Here is a 17,742-nt window from a genome sequence, read left to right as displayed (position 1 = left end):
TCGAACACACGCACACGTACGTATTCCGCCTGCCTGGAGTGGGGTACTTGGGGAGAAAGGTTCGGGGCGTAGAATCCGAATTTTGCTCCCTTAAGTGCGGCCGGAAGAAAACGAACGCCTTAAATAAATTAAGGGCGCAAGGCATGACGGGTGCGATCATACCAGCACTAATGCACCGGATCCCATCAGAACTCCGCAGTTAAGCGTGCTTGGGCGAGAGTAGTACTAGGATGGGTGACCTCCTGGGAAGTCCTCGTGTTGCACCCCTTTTTTCGGATTATTTTCTTTTTATTCTATCTCGAACACACGCACACGTACGTATTCCGCCTGCCTGGAGTGGGGTACTTGGGGAGAAAGGTTCGGGCGTAGAATCCGAATTTTGCGACTCCCTTAAGTGCGGGCCGGAAGAAAACGAACGCCTTAAATAAATTAAGGGCGCAAGGCATGACGGGTGCGATCATACCAGCACTAATGCACCGGATCCCATCAGAACTCCGCAGTTAAGCGTGCTTGGGCGAGAGTAGTACTAGGATGGGTGACCTCCTGGGAAGTCCTCGTGTTGCACCCCTCTTTTTCGGATTATTTTCTTTTTATTCTATCTCGAACACACGCACACGTACGTATTCCGCCTGCCTGGAGTGGGGTACTTGGGGAGAAAGGTTCGGGGCGTAGAATCCGAATTTTGCGACTCCCTTAAGTGGGCCGGAAGAAAACGAACGCCTTAAATAAATTAAGGGCGCAAGGCATGACGGGTGCGATCATACCAGCACTAATGCACCGGATCCCATCAGAACTCCGCAGTTAAGCGTGCTTGGGCGAGAGTAGTACTAGGATGGGTGACCTCCTGGGAAGTCCTCGTGTTGCACCCCTCTTTTTCGGATTATTTTCTTTTTATTCTATCTCGAACACACGCACACGTACGTATTCCGCCTGCCTGGAGTGGGGTACTTGGGGAGAAAGGTTCGGGGCGTAGAATCCGAATTTTGCGACTCCCTTAAGTGCGGGCCGGAAGAAAACGAACGCCTTAAATAAATTAAGGGCGCAAGGCATGACGGGTGCGATCATACCAGCACTAATGCACCGGATCCCATCAGAACTCCGCAGTTAAGCGTGCTTGGGCGAGAGTAGTACTAGGATGGGTGACCTCCTGGGAAGTCCTCGTGTTGCACCCCTCTTTTTCGGATTATTTTCTTTTTATTCTATCTCGAACACACGCACACGTACGTATTCCGCCTGCCTGGAGTGGGGTACTTGGGGAGAAAGGTTCGGGGCGTAGAATCCGAATTTTGGACTCCCTTAAGTGCGGGCCGGAAGAAAACGAACGCCTTAAATAAATTAAGGGCGCAAGGCATGACGGGTGCGATCATACCAGCACTAATGCACCGGATCCCATCAGAACTCCGCAGTTAAGCGTGCTTGGGCGAGAGTAGTACTAGGATGGGTGACCTCCTGGGAAGTCCTCGTGTTGCACCCCTCTTTTTCGGATTATTTTCTTTTTATTCTATCTCGAACACACGCACACGTACGTATTCCGCCTGCCTGGAGTGGGGTACTTGGGGAGAAAGGTTCGGGGCGTAGAATCCGAATTTTGCGACTCCCTTAAGTGCGGGCCGGAAGAAAACGAACGCCTTAAATAAATTAAGGGCGCAAGGCATGACGGGTGCGATCATACCAGCACTAATGCACCGGATCCCATCAGAACTCCGCAGTTAAGCGTGCTTGGGCGAGAGTAGTACTAGGATGGGTGACCTCCTGGGAAGTCCTCGTGTTGCACCCCTCTTTTTCGGATTATTTTCTTTTTATTCTATCTCGAACACACGCACACGTACGTATTCCGCCTGCCTGGAGTGGGGTACTTGGGGAGAAAGGTTCGGGGCGTAGAATCCGAATTTTGCGACTCCCTTAAGTGCGGGCCGGAAGAAAACGAACGCCTTAAATAAATTAAGGGCGCAAGGCATGACGGGTGCGATCATACCAGCACTAATGCACCGGATCCCATCAGAACTCCGCAGTTAAGCGTGCTTGGGCGAGAGTAGTACTAGGATGGGTGACCTCCTGGGAAGTCCTCGTGTTGCACCCCTTTTTCGGATTATTTTCTTTTTATTCTATCTCGAACACACGCACACGTACGTATTCCGCCTGCCTGGAGTGGGGTACTTGGGGAGAAAGGTTCGGGGCGTAGAATCCGAATTTTGCGACTCCCTTAAGTGCGGGCCGGAAGAAAACGAACGCCTTAAATAAATTAAGGGCGCAAGGCATGACGGGTGCGATCATACCAGCACTAATGCACCGGATCCCATCAGAACTCCGCAGTTAAGCGTGCTTGGGCGAGAGTAGTACTAGGATGGGTGACCTCCTGGGAAGTCCTCGTGTTGCACCCCTTTTTCGGATTATTTTCTTTTTATTCTATCTCGAACACACGCACACGTACGTATTCCGCCTGCCTGGAGTGGGGTACTTGGGGAGAAAGGTTCGGGCGTAGAATCCGAATTTTGCGACTCCCTTAAGTGCGGGCCGGAAGAAAACGAACGCCTTAAATAAATTAAGGGCGCAAGGCATGACGGGTGCGATCATACCAGCACTAATGCACCGGATCCCATCAGAACTCCGCAGTTAAGCGTGCTTGGGCGAGAGTAGTACTAGGATGGGTGACCTCCTGGGAAGTCCTCGTGTTGCACCCCTCTTTTTCGGATTATTTTCTTTTTATTCTATCTCGAACACACGCACACGTACGTATTCCGCCTGCCTGGAGTGGGGTACTTGGGGAGAAAGGTTCGTGGCGTAGAATCCGAATTTTACGACTCCCTTAAGTGCGGGCCGGAAGAAAACGAACGCCTTAAATAAATTAAGGGCGCAAGGCATGACGGGTGCGATCATACCAGCACTAATGCACCGGATCCCATCAGAACTCCGCAGTTAAGCGTGCTTGGGCGAGAGTAGTACTAGGATGGGTGACCTCCTGGGAAGTCCTCGTGTTGCACCCTCTTTTTCGGATTATTTTCTTTTTATTCTATCTCGAACACACGCACACGTACGTATTCCGCCTGCCTGGAGTGGGGTACTTGGGGAGAAAGGTTCGGGGCGTAGAATCCGAATTTTGCGACTCCCTTAAGTGCGGGCCGGAAGAAAACGAACGCCTTAAATAAATTAAGGGCGCAAGGCATGACGGGTGCGATCATACCAGCACTAATGCACCGGATCCCATCAGAACTCCGCAGTTAAGCGTGCTTGGGCGAGAGTAGTACTAGGATGGGTGACCTCCTGGGAAGTCCTCGTGTTGCACCCCTTTTTCGGATTATTTTCTTTTTATTCTATCTCGAACACACGCACACGTACGTATTCCGCCTGCCTGGAGTGGGGTACTTGGGGAGAAAGGTTCGGGGCGTAGAATCCGAATTTTGCGACTCCCTTAAGTGCGGGCCGGAAGAAAACGAACGCCTTAAATAAATTAAGGGCGCAAGGCATGACGGGTGCGATCATACCAGCACTAATGCACCGGATCCCATCAGAACTCCGCAGTTAAGCGTGCTTGGGCGAGAGTAGTACTAGGATGGGTGACCTCCTGGGAAGTCCTCGTGTTGCACCCCTCTTTTTCGGATTATTTTCTTTTTATTCTATCTCGAACACACGCACACGTACGTATTCCGCCTGCCTGGAGTGGGGTACTTGGGGAGAAAGGTTCGGGCGTAGAATCCGAATTTTGCGACTCCCTTAAGTGCGGGCCGGAAGAAAACGAACGCCTTAAATAAATTAAGGGCGCAAGGCATGACGGGTGCGATCATACCAGCACTAATGCACCGGATCCCATCAGAACTCCGCAGTTAAGCGTGCTTGGGCGAGAGTAGTACTAGGATGGGTGACCTCCTGGGAAGTCCTCGTGTTGCACCCTCTTTTTCGGATTATTTTCTTTTTATTCTATCTCGAACACACGCACACGTACGTATTCCGCCTGCCTGGAGTGGGGTACTTGGGGAGAAAGGTTCGGGGCGTAGAATCCGAATTTTGCGACTCCCTTAAGTGCGGGCCGGAAGAAAACGAACGCCTTAAATAAATTAAGGGCGCAAGGCATGACGGGTGCGATCATACCAGCACTAATGCACCGGATCCCATCAGAACTCCGCAGTTAAGCGTGCTTGGGCGAGAGTAGTACTAGGATGGGTGACCTCCTGGGAAGTCCTCGTGTTGCACCCTCTTTTTCGGATTATTTTCTTTTTATTCTATCTCGAACACACGCACACGTACGTATTCCGCCTGCCTGGAGTGGGGTACTTGGGGAGAAAGGTTCGGGGCGTAGAATCCGAATTTTGCGACTCCCTTAAGTGCGGGCCGGAAGAAAACGAACGCCTTAAATAAATTAAGGGCGCAAGGCATGACGGGTGCGATCATACCAGCACTAATGCACCGGATCCCATCAGAACTCCGCAGTTAAGCGTGCTTGGGCGAGAGTAGTACTAGGATGGGTGACCTCCTGGGAAGTCCTCGTGTTGCACCCCTCTTTTTCGGATTATTTTCTTTTTATTCTATCTCGAACACACGCACACGTACGTATTCCGCCTGCCTGGAGTGGGGTACTTGGGGAGAAAGGTTCGGGGCGTAGAATCCGAATTTTGCGACTCCCTTAAGTGCGGGCCGGAAGAAAACGAACGCCTTAAATAAATTAAGGGCGCAAGGCATGACGGGTGCGATCATACCAGCACTAATGCACCGGATCCCATCAGAACTCCGCAGTTAAGCGTGCTTGGGCGAGAGTAGTACTAGGATGGGTGACCTCCTGGGAAGTCCTCGTGTTGCACCCTCTTTTTCGGATTATTTTCTTTTTATTCTATCTCGAACACACGCACACGTACGTATTCCGCCTGCCTGGAGTGGGGTACTTGGGGAGAAAGGTTCGGGGCGTAGAATCCGAATTTTGCGACTCCCTTAAGTGCGGGCCGGAAGAAAACGAACGCCTTAAATAAATTAAGGGCGCAAGGCATGACGGGTGCGATCATACCAGCACTAATGCACCGGATCCCATCAGAACTCCGCAGTTAAGCGTGCTTGGGCGAGAGTAGTACTAGGATGGGTGACCTCCTGGGAAGTCCTCGTGTTGCACCCCTCTTTTTCGGATTATTTTCTTTTTATTCTATCTCGAACACACGCACACGTACGTATTCCGCCTGCCTGGAGTGGGGTACTTGGGGAGAAAGGTTCGGGGCGTAGAATCCGAATTTTGCGACTCCCTTAAGTGCGGGCCGGAAGAAAACGAACGCCTTAAATAAATTAAGGGCGCAAGGCATGACGGGTGCGATCATACCAGCACTAATGCACCGGATCCCATCAGAACTCCGCAGTTAAGCGTGCTTGGGCGAGAGTAGTACTAGGATGGGTGACCTCCTGGGAAGTCCTCGTGTTGCACCCTCTTTTTCGGATTATTTTCTTTTTATTCTATCTCGAACACACGCACACGTACGTATTCCGCCTGCCTGGAGTGGGGTACTTGGGGAGAAAGGTTCGGGGCGTAGAATCCGAATTTTGCGACTCCCTTAAGTGCGGGCCGGAAGAAAACGAACGCCTTAAATAAATTAAGGGCGCAAGGCATGACGGGTGCGATCATACCAGCACTAATGCACCGGATCCCATCAGAACTCCGCAGTTAAGCGTGCTTGGGCGAGAGTAGTACTAGGATGGGTGACCTCCTGGGAAGTCCTCGTGTTGCACCCTCTTTTTCGGATTATTTTCTTTTTATTCTATCTCGAACACACGCACACGTACGTATTCCGCCTGCCTGGAGTGGGGTACTTGGGGAGAAAGGTTCGGGGCGTAGAATCCGAATTTTGCGACTCCCTTAAGTGCGGGCCGGAAGAAAACGAACGCCTTAAATAAATTAAGGGCGCAAGGCATGACGGGTGCGATCATACCAGCACTAATGCACCGGATCCCATCAGAACTCCGCAGTTAAGCGTGCTTGGGCGAGAGTAGTACTAGGATGGGTGACCTCCTGGGAAGTCCTCGTGTTGCACCCCTCTTTTTCGGATTATTTTCTTTTTATTCTATCTCGAACACACGCACACGTACGTATTCCGCCTGCCTGGAGTGGGGTACTTGGGGAGAAAGGTTCGGGGCGTAGAATCCGAATTTTGCGACTCCCTTAAGTGCGGGCCGGAAGAAAACGAACGCCTTAAATAAATTAAGGGCGCAAGGCATGACGGGTGCGATCATACCAGCACTAATGCACCGGATCCCATCAGAACTCCGCAGTTAAGCGTGCTTGGGCGAGAGTAGTACTAGGATGGGTGACCTCCTGGGAAGTCCTCGTGTTGCACCCCTCTTTTTCGGATTATTTTCTTTTTATTCTATCTCGAACACACGCACACGTACGTATTCCGCCTGCCTGGAGTGGGGTACTTGGGGAGAAAGGTTCGGGGCGTAGAATCCGAATTTTGCGACTCCCTTAAGTGCGGGCCGGAAGAAAACGAACGCCTTAAATAAATTAAGGGCGCAAGGCATGACGGGTGCGATCATACCAGCACTAATGCACCGGATCCCATCAGAACTCCGCAGTTAAGCGTGCTTGGGCGAGAGTAGTACTAGGATGGGTGACCTCCTGGGAAGTCCTCGTGTTGCACCCCTCTTTTTCGGATTATTTTCTTTTTATTCTATCTCGAACACACGCACACGTACGTATTCCGCCTGCCTGGAGTGGGGTACTTGGGGAGAAAGGTTCGGGGCGTAGAATCCGAATTTTGCGACTCCCTTAAGTGCGGGCCGGAAGAAAACGAACGCCTTAAATAAATTAAGGGCGCAAGGCATGACGGGTGCGATCATACCAGCACTAATGCACCGGATCCCATCAGAACTCCGCAGTTAAGCGTGCTTGGGCGAGAGTAGTACTAGGATGGGTGACCTCCTGGGAAGTCCTCGTGTTGCACCCTCTTTTTCGGATTATTTTCTTTTTATTCTATCTCGAACACACACACGTACGTATTCCGCCTGCCTGGAGTGGGGTACTTGGGGAGAAAGGTTCGGGCGTAGAATCCGAATTTTGCGACTCCCTTAAGTGCGGGCCGGAAGAAAACGAACGCCTTAAATAAATTAAGGGCGCAAGGCATGACGGGTGCGATCATACCAGCACTAATGCACCGGATCCCATCAGAACTCCGCAGTTAAGCGTGCTTGGGCGAGAGTAGTACTAGGATGGGTGACCTCCTGGGAAGTCCTCGTGTTGCACCCCTCTTTTTCGGATTATTTTCTTTTTATTCTATCTCGAACACACGCACACGTACGTATTCCGCCTGCCTGGAGTGGGGTACTTGGGGAGAAAGGTTCGGGGCGTAGAATCCGAATTTTGCGACTCCCTTAAGTGCGGGCCGGAAGAAAACGAACGCCTTAAATAAATTAAGGGCGCAAGGCATGACGGGTGCGATCATACCAGCACTAATGCACCGGATCCCATCAGAACTCCGCAGTTAAGCGTGCTTGGGCGAGAGTAGTACTAGGATGGGTGACCTCCTGGGAAGTCCTCGTGTTGCACCCTCTTTTTCGGATTATTTTCTTTTTATTCTATCTCGAACACACGCACACGTACGTATTCCGCCTGCCTGGAGTGGGGTACTTGGGGAGAAAGGTTCGGGGCGTAGAATCCGAATTTTGCGACTCCCTTAAGTGCGGGCCGGAAGAAAACGAACGCCTTAAATAAATTAAGGGCGCAAGGCATGACGGGTGCGATCATACCAGCACTAATGCACCGGATCCCATCAGAACTCCGCAGTTAAGCGTGCTTGGGCGAGAGTAGTACTAGGATGGGTGACCTCCTGGGAAGTCCTCGTGTTGCACCCCTCTTTTTCGGATTATTTTCTTTTTATTCTATCTCGAACACACGCACACGTACGTATTCCGCCTGCCTGGAGTGGGGTACTTGGGGAGAAAGGTTCGGGGCGTAGAATCCGAATTTTGCGACTCCCTTAAGTGCGGGCCGGAAGAAAACGAACGCCTTAAATAAATTAAGGGCGCAAGGCATGACGGGTGCGATCATACCAGCACTAATGCACCGGATCCCATCAGAACTCCGCAGTTAAGCGTGCTTGGGCGAGAGTAGTACTAGGATGGGTGACCTCCTGGGAAGTCCTCGTGTTGCACCCCTCTTTTTCGGATTATTTTCTTTTTATTCTATCTCGAACACACGCACACGTACGTATTCCGCCTGCCTGGAGTGGGGTACTTGGGGAGAAAGGTTCGGGGCGTAGAATCCGAATTTTGCGACTCCCTTAAGTGCGGGCCGGAAGAAAACGAACGCCTTAAATAAATTAAGGGCGCAAGGCATGACGGGTGCGATCATACCAGCACTAATGCACCGGATCCCATCAGAACTCCGCAGTTAAGCGTGCTTGGGCGAGAGTAGTACTAGGATGGGTGACCTCCTGGGAAGTCCTCGTGTTGCACCCTCTTTTTCGGATTATTTTCTTTTTATTCTATCTCGAACACACGCACACGTACGTATTCCGCCTGCCTGGAGTGGGGTACTTGGGGAGAAAGGTTCGGGGCGTAGAATCCGAATTTTGCGACTCCCTTAAGTGCGGGCCGGAAGAAAACGAACGCCTTAATAAATTAAGGGCGCAAGGCATGACGGGTGCGATCATACCAGCACTAATGCACCGGATCCCATCAGAACTCCGCAGTTAAGCGTGCTTGGGCGAGAGTAGTACTAGGATGGGTGACCTCCTGGGAAGTCCTCGTGTTGCCCCTCTTTTTCGGATTATTTTCTTTTTATTCTATCTCGAACACACGCACACGTACGTATTCCGCCTGCCTGGAGTGGGGTACTTGGGGAGAAAGGTTCGGGCGTAGAATCCGAATTTTGCGACTCCCTTAAGTGCGGGCCGGAAGAAAACGAACGCCTTAATAAATTAAGGGCGCAAGGCATGACGGGTGCGATCATACCAGCACTAATGCACCGGATCCCATCAGAACTCCGCAGTTAAGCGTGCTTGGGCGAGAGTAGTACTAGGATGGGTGACCTCCTGGGAAGTCCTCGTGTTGCACCCCTCTTTTTCGGATTATTTTCTTTTTATTCTATCTCGAACACACGCACACGTACGTATTCCGCCTGCCTGGAGTGGGGTACTTGGGGAGAAAGGTTCGGGGCGTAGAATCCGAATTTTGCGACTCCCTTAAGTGCGGGCCGGAAGAAAACGAACGCCTTAATAAATTAAGGGCGCAAGGCATGACGGGTGCGATCATACCAGCACTAATGCACCGGATCCCATCAGAACTCCGCAGTTAAGCGTGCTTGGGCGAGAGTAGTACTAGGATGGGTGACCTCCTGGGAAGTCCTCGTGTTGCACCCCTCTTTTTCGGATTATTTTCTTTTTATTCTATCTCGAACACACGCACACGTACGTATTCCGCCTGCCTGGAGTGGGGTACTTGGGGAGAAAGGTTCGGGGCGTAGAATCCGAATTTTGCGACTCCCTTAAGTGGGCCGGAAGAAAACGAACGCCTTAATAAATTAAGGGCGCAAGGCATGACGGGTGCGATCATACCAGCACTAATGCACCGGATCCCATCAGAACTCCGCAGTTAAGCGTGCTTGGGCGAGAGTAGTACTAGGATGGGTGACCTCCTGGGAAGTCCTCGTGTTGCACCCCTCTTTTTCGGATTATTTTCTTTTTATTCTATCTCGAACACACGCACACGTACGTATTCCGCCTGCCTGGAGTGGGGTACTTGGGGAGAAAGGTTCGGGGCGTAGAATCCGAATTTTGCGACTCCCTTAGTGCGGGCCGGAAGAAAACGAACGCCTTAATAAATTAAGGGCGCAAGGCATGACGGGTGCGATCATACCAGCACTAATGCACCGGATCCCATCAGAACTCCGCAGTTAAGCGTGCTTGGGCGAGAGTAGTACTAGGATGGGTGACCTCCTGGGAAGTCCTCGTGTTGCACCCTCTTTTTCGGATTATTTTCTTTTTATTCTATCTCGAACACGCACACGTACGTATTCCGCCTGCCTGGAGTGGGGTACTTGGGGAGAAAGGTTCGGGCGTAGAATCCGAATTTTGCGACTCCCTTAGTGCGGGCCGGAAGAAAACGAACGCCTTAATAAATTAAGGGCGCAAGGCATGACGGGTGCGATCATACCAGCACTAATGCACCGGATCCCATCAGAACTCCGCAGTTAAGCGTGCTTGGGCGAGAGTAGTACTAGGATGGGTGACCTCCTGGGAAGTCCTCGTGTTGCACCCCTCTTTTTCGGATTATTTTCTTTTTATTCTATCTCGAACACACGCACACGTACGTATTCCGCCTGCCTGGAGTGGGGTACTTGGGGAGAAAGGTTCGGGGCGTAGAATCCGAATTTTGCGACTCCCTTAGTGCGGGCCGGAAGAAAACGAACGCCTTAAATAAATTAAGGGCGCAAGGCATGACGGGTGCGATCATACCAGCACTAATGCACCGGATCCCATCAGAACTCCGCAGTTAAGCGTGCTTGGGCGAGAGTAGTACTAGGATGGGTGACCTCCTGGGAAGTCCTCGTGTTGCACCCCTCTTTTTCGGATTATTTTCTTTTTATTCTATCTCGAACACACGCACACGTACGTATTCCGCCTGCCTGGAGTGGGGTACTTGGGGAGAAAGGTTCGGGCGTAGAATCCGAATTTTGCGACTCCCTTAAGTGCGGGCCGGAAGAAAACGAACGCCTTAATAAATTAAGGGCGCAAGGCATGACGGGTGCGATCATACCAGCACTAATGCACCGGATCCCATCAGAACTCCGCAGTTAAGCGTGCTTGGGCGAGAGTAGTACTAGGATGGGTGACCTCCTGGGAAGTCCTCGTGTTGCACCCCTCTTTTTCGGATTATTTTCTTTTTATTCTATCTCGAACACACGCACACGTACGTATTCCGCCTGCCTGGAGTGGGGTACTTGGGGAGAAAGGTTCGGGGCGTAGAATCCGAATTTTGCGACTCCCTTAGTGCGGGCCGGAAGAAAACGAACGCCTTAATAAATTAAGGGCGCAAGGCATGACGGGTGCGATCATACCAGCACTAATGCACCGGATCCCATCAGAACTCCGCAGTTAAGCGTGCTTGGGCGAGAGTAGTACTAGGATGGGTGACCTCCTGGGAAGTCCTCGTGTTGCACCCTCTTTTTCGGATTATTTTCTTTTTATTCTATCTCGAACACACGCACACGTACGTATTCCGCCTGCCTGGAGTGGGGTACTTGGGGAGAAAGGTTCGGGCGTAGAATCCGAATTTTGCGACTCCCTTAAGTGCGGGCCGGAAGAAAACGAACGCCTTAATAAATTAAGGGCGCAAGGCATGACGGGTGCGATCATACCAGCACTAATGCACCGGATCCCATCAGAACTCCGCAGTTAAGCGTGCTTGGGCGAGAGTAGTACTAGGATGGGTGACCTCCTGGGAAGTCCTCGTGTTGCACCCCTCTTTTTCGGATTATTTTCTTTTTATTCTATCTCGAACACACGCACACGTACGTATTCCGCCTGCCTGGAGTGGGGTACTTGGGGAGAAAGGTTCGGGGCGTAGAATCCGAATTTTGCGACTCCCTTAGTGCGGGCCGGAAGAAAACGAACGCCTTAATAAATTAAGGGCGCAAGGCATGACGGGTGCGATCATACCAGCACTAATGCACCGGATCCCATCAGAACTCCGCAGTTAAGCGTGCTTGGGCGAGAGTAGTACTAGGATGGGTGACCTCCTGGGAAGTCCTCGTGTTGCACCCCTCTTTTTCGGATTATTTTCTTTTTATTCTATCTCGAACACACGCACACGTACGTATTCCGCCTGCCTGGAGTGGGGTACTTGGGGAGAAAGGTTCGGGGCGTAGAATCCGAATTTTGCGACTCCCTTAAGTGCGGGCCGGAAGAAAACGAACGCCTTAAATAAATTAAGGGCGCAAGGCATGACGGGTGCGATCATACCAGCACTAATGCACCGGATCCCATCAGAACTCCGCAGTTAAGCGTGCTTGGGCGAGAGTAGTACTAGGATGGGTGACCTCCTGGGAAGTCCTCGTGTTGCACCCCTCTTTTTCGGATTATTTTCTTTTTATTCTATCTCGAACACACACGTACGTATTCCGCCTGCCTTGAGTGGGGTACTTGGGGAGAAAGGTTCGGGGCGTAGAATCCGAATTTTGCGACTCCCTTAAGTGCGGGCCGGAAGAAAACGAACGCCTTAATAAATTAAGGGCGCAAGGCATGACGGGTGCGATCATACCAGCACTAATGCACCGGATCCCATCAGAACTCCGCAGTTAAGCGTGCTTGGGCGAGAGTAGTACTAGGATGGGTGACCTCCTGGGAAGTCCTCGTGTTGCACCCCTTTTTCGGATTATTTTCTTTTTATTCTATCTCGAACACACGCACACGTACGTATTCCGCCTGCCTGGAGTGGGGTACTTGGGGAGAAAGGTTCGGGGCGTAGAATCCGAATTTTGCGACTCCCTTAAGTGCGGGCCGGAAGAAAACGAACGCCTTAATAAATTAAGGGCGCAAGGCATGACGGGTGCGATCATACCAGCACTAATGCACCGGATCCCATCAGAACTCCGCAGTTAAGCGTGCTTGGGCGAGAGTAGTACTAGGATGGGTGACCTCCTGGGAAGTCCTCGTGTTGCACCCCTTTTTTCGGATTATTTTCTTTTTATTCTATCTCGAACACACGCACACGTACGTATTCCGCCTGCCTGGAGTGGGGTACTTGGGGAGAAAGGTTCGGGGCGTAGAATCCGAATTTTGCGACTCCCTTAGTGCGGGCCGGAAGAAAACGAACGCCTTAATAAATTAAGGGCGCAAGGCATGACGGGTGCGATCATACCAGCACTAATGCACCGGATCCCATCAGAACTCCGCAGTTAAGCGTGCTTGGGCGAGAGTAGTACTAGGATGGGTGACCTCCTGGGAAGTCCTCGTGTTGCACCCTCTTTTTCGGATTATTTTCTTTTTATTCTATCTCGAACACACGCACACGTACGTATTCCGCCTGCCTGGAGTGGGGTACTTGGGGAGAAAGGTTCGGGGCGTAGAATCCGAATTTTGCGACTCCCTTAAGTGCGGGCCGGAAGAAAACGAACGCCTTAATAAATTAAGGGCGCAAGGCATGACGGGTGCGATCATACCAGCACTAATGCACCGGATCCCATCAGAACTCCGCAGTTAAGCGTGCTTGGGCGAGAGTAGTACTAGGATGGGTGACCTCCTGGGAAGTCCTCGTGTTGCACCCCTCTTTTTCGGATTATTTTCTTTTTATTCTATCTCGAACACACGCACACGTACGTATTCCGCCTGCCTGGAGTGGGGTACTTGGGGAGAAAGGTTCGGGCGTAGAATCCGAATTTTGCGACTCCCTTAAGTGCGGGCCGGAAGAAAACGAACGCCTTAATAAATTAAGGGCGCAAGGCATGACGGGTGCGATCATACCAGCACTAATGCACCGGATCCCATCAGAACTCCGCAGTTAAGCGTGCTTGGGCGAGAGTAGTACTAGGATGGGTGACCTCCTGGGAAGTCCTCGTGTTGCACCCCTTTTTTCGGATTATTTTCTTTTTATTCTATCTCGAACACACGCACACGTACGTATTCCGCCTGCCTGGAGTGGGTACTTGGGGAGAAAGGTTCGGGGCGTAGAATCCGAATTTTGCGACTCCCTTAAGTGCGGGCCGGAAGAAAACGAACGCCTTAATAAATTAAGGGCGCAAGGCATGACGGGTGCGATCATACCAGCACTAATGCACCGGATCCCATCAGAACTCCGCAGTTAAGCGTGCTTGGGCGAGAGTAGTACTAGGATGGGTGACCTCCTGGGAAGTCCTCGTGTTGCACCCTCTTTTTCGGATTATTTTCTTTTTATTCTATCTCGAACACACGCACACGTACGTATTCCGCCTGCCTGGAGTGGGGTACTTGGGGAGAAAGGTTCGGGGCGTAGAATCCGAATTTTGCGACTCCCTTAAGTGCGGGCCGGAAGAAAACGAACGCCTTAATAAATTAAGGGCGCAAGGCATGACGGGTGCGATCATACCAGCACTAATGCACCGGATCCCATCAGAACTCCGCAGTTAAGCGTGCTTGGGCGAGAGTAGTACTAGGATGGGTGACCTCCTGGGAAGTCCTCGTGTTGCATCCCTCTTTTTCGGATTATTTTCTTTTTATTCTATCTCGAACACACGCACACGTACGTATTCCGCCTGCCTGGAGTGGGGTACTTGGGGAGAAAGGTTCGGGGCGTAGAATCCGAATTTTGCGACTCCCTTAAGTGCGGGCCGGAAGAAAACGAACGCCTTAATAAATTAAGGGCGCAAGGCATGACGGGTGCGATCATACCAGCACTAATGCACCGGATCCCATCAGAACTCCGCAGTTAAGCGTGCTTGGGCGAGAGTAGTACTAGGATGGGTGACCTCCTGGGAAGTCCTCGTGTTGCACCCCTATTTTTCGGATTATTTTCTTTTTATTCTATCTCGAACACACGCACACGTACGTATTCCGCCTGCCTGGAGTGGGGTACTTGGGGAGAAAGGTTCGGGGCGTAGAATCCGAATTTTGCGACTCCCTTAAGTGGGCCGAAGAAAACGAACGCCTTAATAAATTAAGGGCGCAAGGCATGACGGGTGCGATCATACCAGCACTAATGCACCGGATCCCATCAGAACTCCGCAGTTAAGCGTGCTTGGGCGAGAGTAGTACTAGGATGGGTGACCTCCTGGGAAGTCCTCGTGTTGCACCCCTCTTTTTCGGATTATTTTCTTTTTATTCTATCTCGAACACACGCACACGTACGTATTCCGCCTGCCTGGAGTGGGGTACTTGGGGAGAAAGGTTCGGGGCGTAGAATCCGAATTTTGCGACTCCCTTAGTGCGGGCCGGAAGAAAACGAACGCCTTTAATAAATTAAGGGCGCAAGGCATGACGGGTGCGATCATACCAGCACTAATGCACCGGATCCCATCAGAACTCCGCAGTTAAGCGTGCTTGGGCGAGAGTAGTACTAGGATGGGTGACCTCCTGGGAAGTCCTCGTGTTGCACCCCTTTTTCGGATTATTTTCTTTTTATTCTATCTCGAACACACACACGTACGTATTCCGCCTGCCTGGAGTGGGGTACTTGGGGAGAAAGGTTCGGGCGTAGAATCCGAATTTTGCGAGTCCCTTAAGTGGGCCGAAGAAAACGAACGCCTTAATAAATTAAGGGCGCAAGGCATGACGGGTGCGATCATACCAGCACTAATGCACCGGATCCCATCAGAACTCCGCAGTTAAGCGTGCTTGGGCGAGAGTAGTACTAGGATGGGTGACCTCCTGGGAAGTCCTCGTGTTGCACCCTCTTTTTCGGATTATTTTCTTTTTATTCTATCTCGAACACACGCACACGTACGTATTCCGCCTGCCTGGAGTGGGGTACTTGGGGAGAAAGGTTCGGGGCGTAGAATCCGAATTTTGCGACTCCCTTAGTGCGGGCCGGAAGAAAACGAACGCCTTAATAAATTAAGGGCGCAAGGCATGACGGGTGCGATCATACCAGCACTAATGCACCGGATCCCATCAGAACTCCGCAGTTAAGCGTGCTTGGGCGAGAGTAGTACTAGGATGGGTGACCTCCTGGGAAGTCCTCGTGTTGCACCCCTCTTTTTCGGATTATTTTCTTTTTATTCTATCTCGAACACACGCACACGTACGTATTCCGCCTGCCTGGAGTGGGGTACTTGGGGAGAAAGGTTCGGGCGTAGAATCCGAATTTTGCGACTCCCTTAGTGGGCCGAAGAAAACGAACGCCTTAAATAAATTAAGGGCGCAAGGCATGACGGGTGCGATCATACCAGCACTAATGCACCGGATCCCATCAGAACTCCGCAGTTAAGCGTGCTTGGGCGAGAGTAGTACTAGGATGGGTGACCTCCTGGGAAGTCCTCGTGTTGCACCCCTTTTTTCGGATTATTTTCTTTTTATTCTATCTCGAACACACGCACACGTACGTATTCCGCCTGCCTGGAGTGGGGTACTTGGGGAGAAAGGTTCGGGGCGTAGAATCCGAATTTTGCGACTCCCTTAGTGCGGGCCGGAAGAAAACGAACGCCTTAATAAATTAAGGGCGCAAGGCATGACGGGTGCGATCATACCAGCACTAATGCACCGGATCCCATCAGAACTCCGCAGTTAAGCGTGCTTGGGCGAGAGTAGTACTAGGATGGGTGACCTCCTGGGAAGTCCTCGTGTTGCACCCCTCTTTTTCGGATTATTTTCTTTTTATTCTATCTCGAACACACACACGTACGTATTCCGCCTGCCTGGAGTGGGGTACTTGGGGAGAAAGGTTCGGGCGTAGAATCCGAATTTTGCGACTCCCTTAGTGGGCCGAAGAAAACGAACGCCTTAATAAATTAAGGGCGCAAGGCATGACGGGTGCGATCATACCAGCACTAATGCACCGGATCCCATCAGAACTCCGCAGTTAAGCGTGCTTGGGCGAGAGTAGTACTAGGATGGGTGACCTCCTGGGAAGTCCTCGTGTTGCACCCCTTTTTTCGGATTATTTTCTTTTTATTCTATCTCGAACACACGCACACGTACGTATTCCGCCTGCCTGGAGTGGGGTACTTGGGGAGAAAGGTTCGGGCGTAGAATCCGAATTTTGCGACTCCCTTAAGTGCGGGGGAAGAAAACGAACGCCTTAAATAAATTAAGGGCGCAAGGCATGACGGGTGCGATCATACCAGCACTAATGCACCGGATCCCATCAGAACTCCGCAGTTAAGCGTGCTTGGGCGAGAGTAGTACTAGGATGGGTGACCTCCTGGGAAGTCCTCGTGTTGCACCCCTCTTTTTCGGATTATTTTCTTTTTATTCTATCTCGAACACACGCACACGTACGTATTCCGCCTGCCTGGAGTGGGGTACTTGGGGAGAAAGGTTCGGGGCGTAGAATCCGAATTTTGCGACTCCCTTAAGTGCGGGCCGAAGAAAACGAACGCCTTTAAATAAATTAAGGGCGCAAGGCATGACGGGTGCGATCATACCAGCACTAATGCACCGGATCCCATCAGAACTCCGCAGTTAAGCGTGCTTGGGCGAGAGTAGTACTAGGATGGGTGACCTCCTGGGAAGTCCTCGTGTTGCACCCCTTTTTCGGATTATTTTCTTTTTATTCTATCTCGAACACACGCACACGTACGTATTCCGCCTGCCTGGAGTGGGGTACTTGGGGAGAAAGGTTCGGGCGTAGAATCCGAATTTTGCGACTCCCTTAAGTGGGCCGGAAGAAAACGAACGCCTTAAATAAATTAAGGGCGCAAGGCATGACGGGTGCGATCATACCAGCACTAATGCACCGGATCCCATCAGAACTCCGCAGTTAAGCGTGCTTGGGCGAGAGTAGTACTAGGATGGGTGACCTCCTGGGAAGTCCTCGTGTTGCACCCTCTTTTTCGGATTATTTTCTTTTTATTCTATCTCGAACACACGCACACGTACGTATTCCGCCTGCCTGGAGTGGGGTACTTGGGGAGAAAGGTTCGGGGCGTAGAATCCGAATTTTGCGACTCCCTTAAGTGCGGGCCGGAAGAAAACGAACGCCTTAAATAAATTAAGGGCGCAAGGCATGACGGGTGCGATCATACCAGCACTAATGCACCGGATCCCATCAGAACTCCGCAGTTAAGCGTGCTTGGGCGAGAGTAGTACTAGGATGGGTGACCTCCTGGGAAGTCCTCGTGTTGCACCCCTCTTTTTCGGATTATTT

General features: G+C 51.4%; 59 non-coding genes across 59 annotated transcripts; all 59 read left to right on the top strand.

Moving 5' to 3' along the window:
• The first annotated feature begins 148 nt into the window (after positions 1-148).
• On the top strand, positions 149-267 carry LOC120168521. Its single transcript, XR_005520318.1, has one exon. It is a non-coding gene; the product is annotated as a 5S ribosomal RNA (ribosomal RNA).
• A 182-nt stretch (positions 268-449) lies between these two features.
• On the top strand, positions 450-568 carry LOC120168520. The gene has a single exon (XR_005520317.1). It is a non-coding gene; the product is annotated as a 5S ribosomal RNA (ribosomal RNA).
• A 182-nt stretch (positions 569-750) lies between these two features.
• Positions 751-869, top strand: LOC120168519. Its single transcript, XR_005520316.1, has one exon. It is a non-coding gene; the product is annotated as a 5S ribosomal RNA (ribosomal RNA).
• Positions 870-1,053: 184 nt separating this feature from the next.
• LOC120168518 lies at positions 1,054-1,172 on the top strand. The gene has a single exon (XR_005520315.1). It is a non-coding gene; the product is annotated as a 5S ribosomal RNA (ribosomal RNA).
• Positions 1,173-1,355: 183 nt separating this feature from the next.
• LOC120168517 lies at positions 1,356-1,474 on the top strand. The gene has a single exon (XR_005520314.1). It is a non-coding gene; the product is annotated as a 5S ribosomal RNA (ribosomal RNA).
• Positions 1,475-1,658: 184 nt separating this feature from the next.
• LOC120168516 lies at positions 1,659-1,777 on the top strand. The gene has a single exon (XR_005520313.1). It is a non-coding gene; the product is annotated as a 5S ribosomal RNA (ribosomal RNA).
• Positions 1,778-1,961: 184 nt separating this feature from the next.
• Positions 1,962-2,080, top strand: LOC120168515. The gene has a single exon (XR_005520312.1). It is a non-coding gene; the product is annotated as a 5S ribosomal RNA (ribosomal RNA).
• Positions 2,081-2,262: 182 nt separating this feature from the next.
• LOC120168514 lies at positions 2,263-2,381 on the top strand. Its single transcript, XR_005520311.1, has one exon. It is a non-coding gene; the product is annotated as a 5S ribosomal RNA (ribosomal RNA).
• Positions 2,382-2,562: 181 nt separating this feature from the next.
• LOC120168513 lies at positions 2,563-2,681 on the top strand. The gene has a single exon (XR_005520310.1). It is a non-coding gene; the product is annotated as a 5S ribosomal RNA (ribosomal RNA).
• A 184-nt stretch (positions 2,682-2,865) lies between these two features.
• Positions 2,866-2,984, top strand: LOC120168637. Its single transcript, XR_005520428.1, has one exon. It is a non-coding gene; the product is annotated as a 5S ribosomal RNA (ribosomal RNA).
• Positions 2,985-3,167: 183 nt separating this feature from the next.
• On the top strand, positions 3,168-3,286 carry LOC120168512. Its single transcript, XR_005520309.1, has one exon. It is a non-coding gene; the product is annotated as a 5S ribosomal RNA (ribosomal RNA).
• Positions 3,287-3,468: 182 nt separating this feature from the next.
• On the top strand, positions 3,469-3,587 carry LOC120168509. Its single transcript, XR_005520307.1, has one exon. It is a non-coding gene; the product is annotated as a 5S ribosomal RNA (ribosomal RNA).
• A 183-nt stretch (positions 3,588-3,770) lies between these two features.
• LOC120168636 lies at positions 3,771-3,889 on the top strand. Its single transcript, XR_005520427.1, has one exon. It is a non-coding gene; the product is annotated as a 5S ribosomal RNA (ribosomal RNA).
• Positions 3,890-4,072: 183 nt separating this feature from the next.
• LOC120168635 lies at positions 4,073-4,191 on the top strand. Its single transcript, XR_005520426.1, has one exon. It is a non-coding gene; the product is annotated as a 5S ribosomal RNA (ribosomal RNA).
• Positions 4,192-4,374: 183 nt separating this feature from the next.
• Positions 4,375-4,493, top strand: LOC120168508. Its single transcript, XR_005520306.1, has one exon. It is a non-coding gene; the product is annotated as a 5S ribosomal RNA (ribosomal RNA).
• A 184-nt stretch (positions 4,494-4,677) lies between these two features.
• LOC120168634 lies at positions 4,678-4,796 on the top strand. The gene has a single exon (XR_005520425.1). It is a non-coding gene; the product is annotated as a 5S ribosomal RNA (ribosomal RNA).
• Positions 4,797-4,979: 183 nt separating this feature from the next.
• Positions 4,980-5,098, top strand: LOC120168507. Its single transcript, XR_005520305.1, has one exon. It is a non-coding gene; the product is annotated as a 5S ribosomal RNA (ribosomal RNA).
• A 184-nt stretch (positions 5,099-5,282) lies between these two features.
• Positions 5,283-5,401, top strand: LOC120168633. The gene has a single exon (XR_005520424.1). It is a non-coding gene; the product is annotated as a 5S ribosomal RNA (ribosomal RNA).
• A 183-nt stretch (positions 5,402-5,584) lies between these two features.
• Positions 5,585-5,703, top strand: LOC120168632. Its single transcript, XR_005520423.1, has one exon. It is a non-coding gene; the product is annotated as a 5S ribosomal RNA (ribosomal RNA).
• Positions 5,704-5,886: 183 nt separating this feature from the next.
• LOC120168506 lies at positions 5,887-6,005 on the top strand. Its single transcript, XR_005520304.1, has one exon. It is a non-coding gene; the product is annotated as a 5S ribosomal RNA (ribosomal RNA).
• A 184-nt stretch (positions 6,006-6,189) lies between these two features.
• On the top strand, positions 6,190-6,308 carry LOC120168505. Its single transcript, XR_005520303.1, has one exon. It is a non-coding gene; the product is annotated as a 5S ribosomal RNA (ribosomal RNA).
• Positions 6,309-6,492: 184 nt separating this feature from the next.
• On the top strand, positions 6,493-6,611 carry LOC120168504. Its single transcript, XR_005520302.1, has one exon. It is a non-coding gene; the product is annotated as a 5S ribosomal RNA (ribosomal RNA).
• A 184-nt stretch (positions 6,612-6,795) lies between these two features.
• LOC120168631 lies at positions 6,796-6,914 on the top strand. The gene has a single exon (XR_005520422.1). It is a non-coding gene; the product is annotated as a 5S ribosomal RNA (ribosomal RNA).
• Positions 6,915-7,094: 180 nt separating this feature from the next.
• On the top strand, positions 7,095-7,213 carry LOC120168503. The gene has a single exon (XR_005520301.1). It is a non-coding gene; the product is annotated as a 5S ribosomal RNA (ribosomal RNA).
• A 184-nt stretch (positions 7,214-7,397) lies between these two features.
• LOC120168630 lies at positions 7,398-7,516 on the top strand. Its single transcript, XR_005520421.1, has one exon. It is a non-coding gene; the product is annotated as a 5S ribosomal RNA (ribosomal RNA).
• Positions 7,517-7,699: 183 nt separating this feature from the next.
• LOC120168502 lies at positions 7,700-7,818 on the top strand. Its single transcript, XR_005520300.1, has one exon. It is a non-coding gene; the product is annotated as a 5S ribosomal RNA (ribosomal RNA).
• Positions 7,819-8,002: 184 nt separating this feature from the next.
• On the top strand, positions 8,003-8,121 carry LOC120168501. Its single transcript, XR_005520299.1, has one exon. It is a non-coding gene; the product is annotated as a 5S ribosomal RNA (ribosomal RNA).
• A 184-nt stretch (positions 8,122-8,305) lies between these two features.
• On the top strand, positions 8,306-8,424 carry LOC120168628. Its single transcript, XR_005520419.1, has one exon. It is a non-coding gene; the product is annotated as a 5S ribosomal RNA (ribosomal RNA).
• A 182-nt stretch (positions 8,425-8,606) lies between these two features.
• On the top strand, positions 8,607-8,725 carry LOC120168674. The gene has a single exon (XR_005520462.1). It is a non-coding gene; the product is annotated as a 5S ribosomal RNA (ribosomal RNA).
• Positions 8,726-8,905: 180 nt separating this feature from the next.
• On the top strand, positions 8,906-9,024 carry LOC120168500. The gene has a single exon (XR_005520298.1). It is a non-coding gene; the product is annotated as a 5S ribosomal RNA (ribosomal RNA).
• Positions 9,025-9,207: 183 nt separating this feature from the next.
• LOC120168498 lies at positions 9,208-9,326 on the top strand. The gene has a single exon (XR_005520296.1). It is a non-coding gene; the product is annotated as a 5S ribosomal RNA (ribosomal RNA).
• Positions 9,327-9,507: 181 nt separating this feature from the next.
• LOC120168497 lies at positions 9,508-9,626 on the top strand. Its single transcript, XR_005520295.1, has one exon. It is a non-coding gene; the product is annotated as a 5S ribosomal RNA (ribosomal RNA).
• Positions 9,627-9,808: 182 nt separating this feature from the next.
• LOC120168627 lies at positions 9,809-9,927 on the top strand. Its single transcript, XR_005520418.1, has one exon. It is a non-coding gene; the product is annotated as a 5S ribosomal RNA (ribosomal RNA).
• A 178-nt stretch (positions 9,928-10,105) lies between these two features.
• Positions 10,106-10,224, top strand: LOC120168496. Its single transcript, XR_005520294.1, has one exon. It is a non-coding gene; the product is annotated as a 5S ribosomal RNA (ribosomal RNA).
• Positions 10,225-10,407: 183 nt separating this feature from the next.
• LOC120168494 lies at positions 10,408-10,526 on the top strand. The gene has a single exon (XR_005520293.1). It is a non-coding gene; the product is annotated as a 5S ribosomal RNA (ribosomal RNA).
• A 182-nt stretch (positions 10,527-10,708) lies between these two features.
• Positions 10,709-10,827, top strand: LOC120168493. The gene has a single exon (XR_005520292.1). It is a non-coding gene; the product is annotated as a 5S ribosomal RNA (ribosomal RNA).
• A 182-nt stretch (positions 10,828-11,009) lies between these two features.
• Positions 11,010-11,128, top strand: LOC120168626. Its single transcript, XR_005520417.1, has one exon. It is a non-coding gene; the product is annotated as a 5S ribosomal RNA (ribosomal RNA).
• A 181-nt stretch (positions 11,129-11,309) lies between these two features.
• On the top strand, positions 11,310-11,428 carry LOC120168492. The gene has a single exon (XR_005520291.1). It is a non-coding gene; the product is annotated as a 5S ribosomal RNA (ribosomal RNA).
• A 182-nt stretch (positions 11,429-11,610) lies between these two features.
• On the top strand, positions 11,611-11,729 carry LOC120168491. Its single transcript, XR_005520290.1, has one exon. It is a non-coding gene; the product is annotated as a 5S ribosomal RNA (ribosomal RNA).
• A 184-nt stretch (positions 11,730-11,913) lies between these two features.
• Positions 11,914-12,032, top strand: LOC120168490. Its single transcript, XR_005520289.1, has one exon. It is a non-coding gene; the product is annotated as a 5S ribosomal RNA (ribosomal RNA).
• Positions 12,033-12,211: 179 nt separating this feature from the next.
• Positions 12,212-12,330, top strand: LOC120168489. Its single transcript, XR_005520288.1, has one exon. It is a non-coding gene; the product is annotated as a 5S ribosomal RNA (ribosomal RNA).
• Positions 12,331-12,511: 181 nt separating this feature from the next.
• LOC120168488 lies at positions 12,512-12,630 on the top strand. Its single transcript, XR_005520287.1, has one exon. It is a non-coding gene; the product is annotated as a 5S ribosomal RNA (ribosomal RNA).
• A 181-nt stretch (positions 12,631-12,811) lies between these two features.
• On the top strand, positions 12,812-12,930 carry LOC120168625. The gene has a single exon (XR_005520416.1). It is a non-coding gene; the product is annotated as a 5S ribosomal RNA (ribosomal RNA).
• A 182-nt stretch (positions 12,931-13,112) lies between these two features.
• On the top strand, positions 13,113-13,231 carry LOC120168486. Its single transcript, XR_005520285.1, has one exon. It is a non-coding gene; the product is annotated as a 5S ribosomal RNA (ribosomal RNA).
• Positions 13,232-13,413: 182 nt separating this feature from the next.
• Positions 13,414-13,532, top strand: LOC120168485. The gene has a single exon (XR_005520284.1). It is a non-coding gene; the product is annotated as a 5S ribosomal RNA (ribosomal RNA).
• Positions 13,533-13,713: 181 nt separating this feature from the next.
• On the top strand, positions 13,714-13,832 carry LOC120168624. Its single transcript, XR_005520415.1, has one exon. It is a non-coding gene; the product is annotated as a 5S ribosomal RNA (ribosomal RNA).
• A 182-nt stretch (positions 13,833-14,014) lies between these two features.
• LOC120168647 lies at positions 14,015-14,133 on the top strand. Its single transcript, XR_005520437.1, has one exon. It is a non-coding gene; the product is annotated as a 5S ribosomal RNA (ribosomal RNA).
• Positions 14,134-14,316: 183 nt separating this feature from the next.
• LOC120168484 lies at positions 14,317-14,435 on the top strand. The gene has a single exon (XR_005520283.1). It is a non-coding gene; the product is annotated as a 5S ribosomal RNA (ribosomal RNA).
• Positions 14,436-14,615: 180 nt separating this feature from the next.
• LOC120168483 lies at positions 14,616-14,734 on the top strand. The gene has a single exon (XR_005520282.1). It is a non-coding gene; the product is annotated as a 5S ribosomal RNA (ribosomal RNA).
• Positions 14,735-14,917: 183 nt separating this feature from the next.
• LOC120168482 lies at positions 14,918-15,036 on the top strand. The gene has a single exon (XR_005520281.1). It is a non-coding gene; the product is annotated as a 5S ribosomal RNA (ribosomal RNA).
• Positions 15,037-15,211: 175 nt separating this feature from the next.
• LOC120168623 lies at positions 15,212-15,330 on the top strand. Its single transcript, XR_005520414.1, has one exon. It is a non-coding gene; the product is annotated as a 5S ribosomal RNA (ribosomal RNA).
• A 181-nt stretch (positions 15,331-15,511) lies between these two features.
• On the top strand, positions 15,512-15,630 carry LOC120168481. The gene has a single exon (XR_005520280.1). It is a non-coding gene; the product is annotated as a 5S ribosomal RNA (ribosomal RNA).
• Positions 15,631-15,809: 179 nt separating this feature from the next.
• LOC120168480 lies at positions 15,810-15,928 on the top strand. The gene has a single exon (XR_005520279.1). It is a non-coding gene; the product is annotated as a 5S ribosomal RNA (ribosomal RNA).
• A 181-nt stretch (positions 15,929-16,109) lies between these two features.
• LOC120168478 lies at positions 16,110-16,228 on the top strand. Its single transcript, XR_005520278.1, has one exon. It is a non-coding gene; the product is annotated as a 5S ribosomal RNA (ribosomal RNA).
• A 176-nt stretch (positions 16,229-16,404) lies between these two features.
• Positions 16,405-16,523, top strand: LOC120168477. The gene has a single exon (XR_005520277.1). It is a non-coding gene; the product is annotated as a 5S ribosomal RNA (ribosomal RNA).
• A 180-nt stretch (positions 16,524-16,703) lies between these two features.
• LOC120168476 lies at positions 16,704-16,822 on the top strand. The gene has a single exon (XR_005520276.1). It is a non-coding gene; the product is annotated as a 5S ribosomal RNA (ribosomal RNA).
• A 184-nt stretch (positions 16,823-17,006) lies between these two features.
• LOC120168474 lies at positions 17,007-17,125 on the top strand. Its single transcript, XR_005520274.1, has one exon. It is a non-coding gene; the product is annotated as a 5S ribosomal RNA (ribosomal RNA).
• Positions 17,126-17,304: 179 nt separating this feature from the next.
• Positions 17,305-17,423, top strand: LOC120168622. The gene has a single exon (XR_005520413.1). It is a non-coding gene; the product is annotated as a 5S ribosomal RNA (ribosomal RNA).
• A 183-nt stretch (positions 17,424-17,606) lies between these two features.
• Positions 17,607-17,725, top strand: LOC120168473. Its single transcript, XR_005520273.1, has one exon. It is a non-coding gene; the product is annotated as a 5S ribosomal RNA (ribosomal RNA).
• The last annotated feature ends 17 nt before the right edge of the window (positions 17,726-17,742 follow it).

The sequence above is a fragment of the Hibiscus syriacus genome, unplaced genomic scaffold (assembly GCF_006381635.1).
Source record: "Hibiscus syriacus cultivar Baekdansim isolate YM2019G1 unplaced genomic scaffold, ASM638163v2 tig00111720_pilon, whole genome shotgun sequence".
NCBI lineage: Eukaryota > Viridiplantae > Streptophyta > Magnoliopsida > Malvales > Malvaceae > Hibiscus > Hibiscus syriacus.
This window is presented reverse-complemented; position numbering and strand designations above follow the sequence as displayed.